This window comes from Apodemus sylvaticus, chromosome 3 (assembly GCF_947179515.1).
Source record: "Apodemus sylvaticus chromosome 3, mApoSyl1.1, whole genome shotgun sequence".
Classification (NCBI taxonomy): domain Eukaryota; kingdom Metazoa; phylum Chordata; class Mammalia; order Rodentia; family Muridae; genus Apodemus; species Apodemus sylvaticus.
The window spans coordinates 160,896,612-160,907,627 of NC_067474.1; the positions used below are offsets into that span (position 1 = coordinate 160,896,612).

Below are 11,016 nucleotides of genomic sequence, written 5' to 3' on the forward strand. Positions count from 1 at the left end.
ATTTTTAAAATTTATTTATTTATTTTAATCTCTGGATCTGGGAGGGAAAGGGGATGGGAGCAGGGCAGAGAGGAGAATATGATCCGGTTTTGGGTTCAGAAAAGGACTGAAATCCCTGAGGGCCAGCAGAAAGACTGGAAATGTACAATTCTTGGAGGTAGGAGTTTGGGGGAACCCTCCAGAATGTACCAGAGACATTTGAAGTCAGAGACTCTCAGGACCTTAGAAGAAATGCCCTGCATTGGGGAGAGGGAACTTGTAGAGCTCCCCTCCAGCAGAAAGACTGGGCATCAAGTGACGGATGGGGTTGCCATTCCACAGTCAAAACTCTGACCCATAATTATTTCTGTCTGAAAGAACTGCAGGAACAGAAATGGAGAGGAGCCTGAGTAAAAGAAAGTTGAAAAATCTTCTCAGAATCAGTAGTCATCATGGAAATAGAGTTTTCAGAATGTAAAACCATCTAATTTAAACCACAATTGCTCTTACTAAAAGATTAAAGAAGAGTTCCACACTGCTCTTGCTGTGGAACCCACTTTGGTTTTCAGTATTTATGTTAGGGAGCTTACATCTGTCTGTGACTCCAGATCTGTGAGAACTATTGTTCTATAATGACCCAGAAATAATTAAAGAAATATTCAATTTCCTTAGTCATAAGGGTTATACAAATCAAAATGATTCCAAGATTCCACCTTATGCCAATCAGAAAGCTTAAGATAAGAAGCTCAACCAATAGCACATGCTGGTGAGAATCTGGTACAAGGGGAATACTTCTCCATGCTGGTGGTAGTACAAATTTGTACAATGACTCTGGCGATCAATTTAGTAGTCTATCTGAAATTTTAGATCTACCTCAAGACCCTGTTATACCCTTCTGTGCATATATCCAAAAGATGCCCTACCCTACCAAAATGACACTTGTTCAACTATGTTCATAATAACCAGGAAGTAGAACTAATCCAGATGTCTCTCAAGTGAAGAATGGATAAAAAATGTGGTTAATTTGTACAATGGGATACTACTCATCTATTCAAAACAAGGATATCATGAAATTCACAAGCAAATTGATGGCGCTAGAAAATAGCATCCTGAAATAGTCATAAGAGACAGAGGGAGGGGGAGTTGATAGGAAGGGAAGATAGACAGGAGAAAATGTGGTTCAGTATCAAGTGTGGTAAAGGAAAGGAGACTTGGCAATATGGCTATGTGAATGAATAGAAATCTGCAACTGACTTGGGGGAGTAGGTGGGGGCATCTCCAGAACAAGAAAGAGACCTGGTATACAAGAGGCACCCAAGAATCAATGGGCACATCCTGAGCTGTGACTCACTACATTTGTGGTAGATAATCTGAAGAGGACACCTGTTGTAGTCAGAAAGTAGCCCCAGTGCAGTGACAGAGACACCAACTCACCCATAAAACTTTCAACGTAAATTTTATCCTGTCTACAAGAATTTCAGGCATGGAGGATGGAGCCAGACTTGAGACCAATACCATGAGCAAGAATCAACCCTAACACTATTAATTATACTCTGTATTCTTGCAGACAGCAGAATGTTGTCCTCTGAGAATCTCCACCCAGCAGGAGTCTCAAACAAAAACAGACACTCACAGCCAAATTGTGGCTGGAGCTTGGGCATTCTTATGAAAGAATAGGAAGGAGGGTTGCAGTCCCAGAAGGGGATAGGAACTCCACAGGAAGACCAACAGAGTCAATTCATCTGGACCTTTGGGACTCAGAGTCTGAACCACCAACCAATGAACAACAGGCTGGGCCTAGGCCTCCCTAGTCATATATACAGATACACAGCTTGGCCTTCATTTGGGTCCTGAACAACTGGAATGGGAGCTATCCCAAAAGCAGTACCTATAGGTGGGATATGTTCTACTAGCTGGGCTGCCTTGTCTAACCTCAGTGAGAGAGAAAGCCTATAGTCTTGCAAAGCCTGGAAGTGGTAGGTTGGGGAGGATAACCATGGGAGTCCCCACCTGCTCAGAGGAGAAGGGGAGGAGAGAAACAGGAAGGGGAAGGATTGTAGGAGAGTTGATTAGGAGGGGGGCAGTGAGCAGAATGTAAAGAGAGTAAGTAAAAGAAAATACAATTAAATTTTAAAAAAGAAAGAAAAGTACATCCTGAGTGAGCTAACCCAGACCTCGCAAGACGCACATCCTGTGTACTCACTTATCAGTGGACATTGGCCATAAAGTACAGGATAAAATCTGTTACCATCCACAGACCCAAGAAAGCTAAGTGACAAGAAAGGACCAAGTGTGGATGCTTGCATCTCACACTGAAAGGGAAATAATATATTCATTCGAGGTCGATGGAGGGAAGGAACTTGATGGGAGTGTGGATGAGGATAGGAGCAGGAACAGTGGGAATCAGGCATAGGGAGAGCCAGGGAGTTAGGGCCTGGACAGTTAAAAAATCATAGTGGCAATTAGGGGGTCATCTCTAGGATGTGCCACAAACCTGGGATAAGGAATGCCACAGGGAGTCTATGAGGGTGACTATAACTTAGGCTTCTAGCAGTGTGGGATATGGAGCCTGAAGTGGACACCTCCTGTTGTAAGGCAGGACTCACACTGGAGGGATAAGGACACCAAATCACACACAAAACCTCTGACCAAAAATTTGTCCTCTCCATAATAATTGCAGGAACAAAGATGGAACAGAGACTGAGAGAATGGCCAATCAATGACTGGCACTACTAGACATCCATCCATGGGCAAGAACCAATCCCTGACACTATTAATGATACTCTGTTATGCTTGAAGACAGGAGCCTAGCATAACTGTCCTCTGAAAGGCTCCACCTTGCAACTGATGGAAGCAGATGCAAAAACCTCCAGGGGAATATTGGCTGGAGCTTGGGGAATCTTAATGAAGAATTGCGAGAAGGACGGAGGTACCTGGAGCAGATAGGGACTCTACCAGCAGACTGTCAGAGTCAATTAAACGGGACCCTTGCAGGATCCAAGAAATGGAACTGTTAAAAAAGAGGATTCATAGACTGAACCTACAACCTCTCCCTCATTTATAGCCGACGAACAGCTTGGTTTTCATGCAGCTCCCTCTGTAATTGGAGGGTGGACTCCCTGATTCTGTTGCCAGGGTGTGGATCCTGTTCCTCTAATGGGCTTGTTTGTCTGACCTCAGCTTGAGGGGATGTGTTTATTCTTGCAGCAAGTTAATGCAGCAGGGTGGGGTGGAATCCAGGAGAGCCTCCTCCTCCGTCTCAGAGGAGAAAGGGATGGGACAATCGAGGATGGACACATGTGAAGGAGCTACTGGGAGGAGAGCTGGGAGGAGAGCTACTGTTGAGATCTGGATGTATGGCAATTAAAAAATAAATTAAAACAATTGAGGATTGGAAAGATTCACATAGAGGTAAAATTAATCTAATACATTATACTAAGTTAAAAAGAACCCTCTGCCCTTTAAATACCATTGACAGTACCTATAAAAACCAAAATCTTCAAAATGTTTGAGACTCCACGTAACAGGCAGATAATTTGTATTTATATATACCACACATATATAGTTAAGCTCACATATTGTAATATATTTATAAATTATATATAATTATTTTGTATATAAATAAATTTAATTTAAAAATACTCAATTTAAATATACCAACATTTATTTTGTTCTTTAATTTATGAAAATATATCGATATTCTTATGTTTTATATATATATATATATATATATATATATATATATATATACTTTATGTATACTGATGTATACTGATGTATACCCTATATGTACAGTCAAGTTAAATTTTTATATTTAGGAGAGCAAAACATATACTACCTTTGCTCATTATTATAACCACTTTCATCTTTTTGTTTCGTGTCATCTTCTTCATCACCTTCTCCATCACCATCTTATCATCAGCACCATCAAATTTATTATAATATCCATTTCCTAAAGGAAGAAGTTCAGGGAATGATTGAGGCCACAGAAATCACCAAGAAGAGAACACAAGAACAACCCATCTTTTCTTTTATTTTCTATATTCTTTGTTTACATTCCAAATGATATTCCATTTCCCGGTTCCCCCCACCCCATAAGTCCCATAAGCCCTCTCCCCACCGCCTGTTCTCCAATCAACCCCCTCCTGCTTCTTTTTCTTGGTACTCCCCTACAACCCATCTTTAATCTCTTTGGAATGCCATAGCTCCTATCTGAAACTTCAATTAATTAATTAACTATTTATTTATCTATTGATTTATTATTTATTTATTTATTTGGTATTTTGTGGGTGCATGTTCCTATGCTATGTCACATATGTGGAGGTCAGAGGACAATTTGGAACTTGGTTCTCCCCATCCATGTTTTATGACATTTCTGGATATCAGACTGTTAGTGTTTTCCCAGAAAATGGTCTACCCACTGAACAATCTCACCAGCCTTTAAGATACTAATTATAAGAAAGAGAGAAAACAGGGGCCATTGTGATGACTCAGTGGGTGGAGGGGATTACTACTAAGCATGACACCCTGAGTTCAATCACTAGGAGATATAGGTGGAACAAGAGAACTGACGCCTACAAGTTGTCCTCTGACCTCAACATGTGCATGGCTCCCAACCAATAAATAGAGTATCATTTTTTTCCAGAGTTGAGGAGCAAACCCAGGGCCTTGAGCTTGGTAAACGCTCTACCACTTAGATAAATCCCCAACCCCTAGTATCATATTTTAAAAAGCCATCAAGATGTATTTCTTGTAATGTGTTTTCTGACACAGCTAGGTATCATTTAGAAATGCAATGTGAGGAAATCTGAACAGAATTTCAAGGCAGGTGTAAAGCATTTGTTGGTGAAGGAGATCTTGGAGAGAGGGTTCAGAAGATCCTAATCTCCATTTCACTAAATAAAATTGAGTCACACCTGTCCACTGCCCTGTCACAGGACCTTCTATTTCCCAAATAGGGTTCAGGCTTCCTGTAAACATGCTGTTCTCAGTTTAAACCTATTTGGGAGTTGAATGATGTCTTCACAGGGGTTACCTAAGACCACTGGAAAACACAGATATTTACATGATGATTCATAACAGTACCAAAATTACAGTTATGATGTAGCAATGAAAATAATTTTATGGGTAGAGGCATCACCATAACATAAGGAACTATTAAATAGTGACAGCATTAGTATGGCTGAGAAATACTGCAGTGAGGGAACACAGTAAAATGGTTAAATTTGTGTTCAACAGGCAGCTGTCTTCTCAACTCTAGCCTCCTCTCTCACTCAAGTTCTTTGGATATTAGGTATAGTAATATTACCACTGGCATAGGCCAATAGGATAGTGTGATGACTTGGTGAGAAGAACCTTGCACACAACAGCTTTCACCTGATATTAGAGATGCAAGAGGAACTCAGTTGTTGGACACTCAATGGCGACAGCTTCTGTGCTTTGTAAATGTAACCAGTCATTCAAGAGCCACCATTCCCTTCCTCCCAGACCTTCCTAAAATCCTGCTGCTAAAATCCAGACCAACAAAGTGGTTTCCCTTGGAAAAATCACAAAATAAAGGGACTCAGACTATTTAGATTATAGGCTGAATGGATCCCATGACCATTCCGTCTCCTTCAAGGGAACAGAATGCTGTTCAGAGAGGTCCCGGATTATATTAATGTTTCAGTATTTTATGATAATAATGCTAATCATGTTAATAGCTTCAACAGAGTTGCCAGGTGGCAGCCTGATCATGATCATTTATACACCAGGCCTAATAGTACAGGTGAACCATTTTGTCAAAGCCTGCAGCTAATGATAAAGACATAGCAGCCAATGAGAGGGAAAGAATCTACAGCCAATCAAGAAGCTATCACGGCTTCTTATTCAGTCTTACATTTTTACAGCGTTTCTTTGGTAAGTACCAGCCTATGGGACCCTGTCCAGACTGGGTAAGGAACTCATTTCCTCTTGTGAAGAGTCTTTTATCTCTGTTTCCTCAATTTAGTGCTTTACTGATGGTCTACAGAACCATAATTTAATTAGGGCTGAAAAACTATAGTTTAGTTGGTGCTGGCCTGGTATACACGGAGTTGCTTCCTTCCTCAGAATTGTATCATATCAGTAACAGAGCTCTGGTCACCTCAAATGTGAAGGACATGGCTCTAGTAGGGCTTGCCCTTCTCCCTCATTCCCTTTGACTTGCTAAATACCACTAGCTTACATCCCTAAAGCTAGTCTTCAACTTCTATCCCATTATTACGCCAATCCCTCCTCTTGAAGCTGACTACCAAGGACCAACTATCAAAATATTGGAAGTCCAGTGATCTAAAGCCTCCTTTGGCTTATCTAATTAACATTCCCAGTTAAAATAAAATACCTCTTCCTAACAGTCTTTCCTCCTGGTTCCTTTATAAACCACCATTGGCCTATGTGCCAGGTCTGTCTCCTCTCTATCTTGAAAGTTTTTGCCAACCCCACCCACGGACAAAATATTCCTTACCCATTTCCTCTTTTCTCAGTCTTCATTTCCCCCTTCCCTTCTCCCTCATTCTCTGTCTCCTGTGTATTTCCCTTTTTCCTGACCTCTGTTACCCTCTGGGGCCAATCTCCTTTGTGCTGAGAACTTGCTCTGACAACTTGGTCTTGGGTACTCTTAACTGATACTTTTACTCAACTATGTTAAATCACAATTGTGATCCCCACAATTGGGAGGTGGATATTAGATGATCACATGTATTAGCATTTTTGAGAATTCTAGAATGCGGGGTTTTTATAACAGAAGTATTATATGAATTTGTTTTCATTTTATTCCCACTATTAGAAATGTTGAACTATTTCTAGTTGTCTGCAACAGCTGACCATGGTTTGCCTCATGATCTAGCAGAAACATGGTTTTTCCAGCTGCAGATAATTTCTGAAGTTGTGTGACACTTGGAATTCAGCAACTTTTCAGAGGGTATATAAATTGCAGGGCCCCAAAGGTGTTTTTGGCCATTCAGGGAGGCTCGTTACAGTTTGTTAGTAGCCATGGTCAAACCAGAAACAAAAGGGAAGAAATTATATTCAGGGATGCCTTTCCCCTTGTTTATCCTTGTTTGCCTCCTATCTGCTATCCGGGGTGTGAAAACGGGGATAAATGGTGTTAAATAGAAGAATCCATAATTTAACAAAAACCAACTACAATCAGAAGTTTAGGGCTCTTTTCAGATTCACGGTGAGTCTGAGGTGTGTCTGGGTTCAATCGTCCATGTATTAAACATATTAGCTGAAGGCATTCAGACTTAGAAGCTATGAATACTGAATAGTTAACGATGAGGAAATGACCATTGAAACTCAAAGGTTTGTTTCTCATATGTGGTGTGAGTGCCAGATATGACTGTGAGATGAACAAAACCTGGGCAGAGAAAAATCAATGCATTTACACAGGGAGAAAGGGAATTAAATCTGAAACCAGTTTCTGTGGTGATTTGTCTGGATGGATTTGAAATAACATTTTGTTTGGTACACAGAAAGGCTAGGAAATCCTATCTGCATGTTAATAGGAAAATCCTGTCATCATCCACCTTTCCTTTGAGAAGCACAAGAAAAATGCTATATGTTGAGTGAGCCACGTGTTGCCCTTTATGAGAAAAGAGACAGGTGTTAGCTGAACCATTGAGGTTCATGTCATGAAATGATGGGCTAGAGCGTAAAATCAGCTTAATGTTTCCACAAACTTTCATGCAGTAAGGAATCATGAATAAAGATTGGGGTGTAAAACTGATAAGTCAAAGGTTTGAGACTCTGTGGAAAAGTTTCAAGACAACAAGAAAAGATCATTAGGGAGAAATCTTGGACATACAGGGATTTTAAAAACTTGTGGTAAAATATACTAGCAAGACACCTGTACCTTTAACTACTGTTAATAATTTGGAGCTGTTGTTCTGTGATGTAATATACTTACTTTGTTGGATTCCCATCCATCTCCAGAACTGGTCAGTAATCTAGACAGAAACTATTTTGAATAAATATTTTGCCTATCTTGTCCTCTTCTTAACAATCTCTAGATTCTACTTTCCCATCCTATAAATTCAACCTAAATACCTCAAATGGTGACATATGATATCTGATAAGGGTATGATTTCATTTATTATCCCTATATATAGGTCTATTCATGCTATAGTACATGTCAGCATTTGCCTCCCTGAGGTGACCAAATAATGCCCAAGTGTTGGAAAATCATATGCCATTTCTGGATCTAGTGATGGGTATCTAGTAACTCCCAGCTCTTTGCTATAGGGAACAATGCTACTATGAATGTTGCTATACAGTGATATTTTATCCAACATGTGAACTTTTGCTTTCTTCATTATAAAACCAAAGGTTGAGAGATGCATAAAGATGATGGTCTCGTACATTTAGAGCCCTCTCTTGGTCTCTATCAGGTGTGTAAGGTCCTGCTGCCTAGCAGGTAAAATCATATATATCATGGTTAACTTGAAATTTCTGTTCTATATAATGGGACAATAAATAATTGCACAATTCATCAAGCCATTTTTGACTATTATCATATTTGGGTATTTAAGTTTAGACCTTTTGAAAATATTTTAATGTTCATTTATTCAGGCATTTCTTTGAACATGTGTGAAGTTGTTACTTGGGAATAGATTCTGAGTGATGAAATTGTGGGACAAATGTAAGGCTCACTTTCTGTTTGGATGGAGGAGCTTGCTAGGTTTCAACCAAAGTGTCTGTTAACACTTTTACCTTCCTACTGCCTTCATTGTACATCTATTAAGTCAAAGGTTCAACCATTTTCTATACAGTGTTTAAATACTATATCTACAGAAATGGAAAAGCACCTCTTTAAGTTATTCTGCTATGTATAACAGACCTTAGTTTCCTCTCTCTCTCTCTCTCTCTCTCTCTCTCTCTCTCTCTCTCTCTCTGTGTGTGTGTGTGCGTGTGGTGTGTTTGTATTCACTTGTATATAAGTAAATTCAGAAATTCAGTTTTTCTTTTAAGTGAAACTAAAATATATGCTTAGATTTTTACCTACTCGGGAAATATGGGTAGTGGAAGTTTGTGAATTTGAGACCAGCCTGCTCTACATCTAGTGAAAACCAGAACAGCCAGATCTGCATAGGGAAACCATGTCTAAACATACATGTAGCTTTTAGGATTTTTTTCTTTATTTAGTAACTTTTCATTTGCAGCTTTTTAGGGGAATCTGTGGTTTCTGATCTCAAAAATGATGTTTGAACATGTTTTTCTGATGATTTAAGAGTTTCCTTCTTAATGTATAGGAGAGTGTGTCCATTGGAAGGTAGTAAGTAGTAATGTGAAACACCTCTGCATTGAATTTATTGTCCACGTTTTTTTTTTTACCTGTTCAGAATGAAATTTCTTCTCTTTGTTGAACCTTTTACATTTGTTTCTCATAGTTAAGATAGTATTTCTTTGTAATGTTCATGGCTTTACAGCTAGCTCCTTTTGCTAAAGGATAATACATTCCCAAGTAGTCACTCATACAAGTACTGTCCAGGCCTGAACTTGTTTAGCTTCCATGACCAGACAAGATTAAGCATTTTCAGGGTAGAATGGCCACAGATAAAGTGTTCTCCAAGTTTTATAGCTTCACTTACTTTTATTGTAAGGCCGTTTTTCATTGCATGTATGTCTGTTTGCTTAATCCCTGTTGAGGTCAGATGAGGATATCATGTCTCCTGTAACAAGAATTACAGGCGGCTATGGACCACTGTGTTGTGTAGGTACTGAGATTCAAATCCAGGTGTCCTGCAAGTGCTGGCAATGTTCTGAAACTCTAAGCCATTTCTCCAGCCCATGGATTTTTTCTGGTTTAAATTTTTCTCACAGTGGAAATGTGAATTCTTCTGGGGTAGTCATTGAGAAGGTTATGTTCTTTTTAAAGCAACTGAACATAGGTGTAATAGGAGTTAGAAATGGCTAGCCACTGAATACACTTGTTGTACTGATTCACTTAGAATGTGACTTTTCATTTCTTTGCTTTGTGAAGAGGGGTTTACTACCTGAAAATTATACCTTTTTCATTTTGTTTAATACTATATCAAGGCATTATATTACAGTATTATTTAATATGCAAATTTTATTGCTATGCATAAAGAATTTTATTTAAAGAAACGTTAGAATACAAATTTTAAAATAGTAAAAGTTTCTAGTGTTCTAATTCATAGTTTGTTGATTATAGACAATACTGTGCATATGTTTCAAAAAAATTTGAAGGATTTTTGATGTTTTCACTACAATGAAATATCTTTGGAGATGGGTGTTATTGTGTGGATTGAACATTAACCAATGTAGAAAAGTAATGAAAGTTTGCAACGATGCCTATTGATGAGTATGATTTTTATGCCTCAAAGAAAATAGAAACTCCTTTTCATAGTGGAGATTTTATTTAGCAACAAAAATTAATTGAATCATGTCCTTTGTAGGATTGTGGATTCAACTGGTGATTGATAATAAGCACATTGGTTCAAACCAAAAAAGACAATGTAGTACATTTTCTCTAACTTTGGGACCATAGTATTTTTATATAGATGTTTAAAATTACACACACACATGCATACACACATGTAAATATATATGTATATATATATGTATATATGTATATGTGTAAATATATACATGATACTATTTATACAATTTTGTATTATATAATATATGACAGAAAAGTGGAAGCAAATTGTCTAGGGGAATGGAAGGGACTACCAGAAGGGAAAAAGGAGAGAGACAGAGGGTAAAGGAATGTTGGAAGGAGCAGGTTAAAGTATATTTTATGTTTATATGAAAATATAGCCATAAAACTAATTGCATGCAAGAACATGTACCAGTTTTATGAAAGGAAATTACTAGGTGTGATGGCATACACCCTTAATCCCAGCAGCAATTAGAAGTTATGTGGGCGAATCTGAGTTTGAAGTAAGCTTAGTCTATATATCAAGTTCCTGACAAGGCCAGGGTATATAAGCGAGAGCCTCTCTCAAATGATTAATCAGAGGCAATTTGGTGGGAAGAAATCCCAGGATTGAAAAT

At 38.6% G+C, this 11,016-nt stretch overlaps 3 protein-coding genes across 33 annotated transcripts in view; 1 reads left to right on the top strand and 2 right to left on the bottom strand.

Annotated features, from left to right (window-relative positions):
• LOC127681600 (oocyte zinc finger protein XlCOF6-like) overlaps positions 1-11,016 on the top strand; it is a 1,434,619-nt gene that overhangs the window by 1,195,461 nt on the left and 228,142 nt on the right. The window lies entirely within an intron of this gene.
• The window catches only part of LOC127681617 (oocyte zinc finger protein XlCOF6-like), a 1,149,846-nt gene that overhangs the window by 1,044,068 nt on the left and 94,762 nt on the right, over positions 1-11,016 (bottom strand). The gene's annotated exons all lie outside the window — the stretch shown is intronic.
• LOC127681640 (zinc finger protein 320-like) overlaps positions 1-11,016 on the bottom strand; it is a 258,929-nt gene that overhangs the window by 161,183 nt on the left and 86,730 nt on the right. The window lies entirely within an intron of this gene.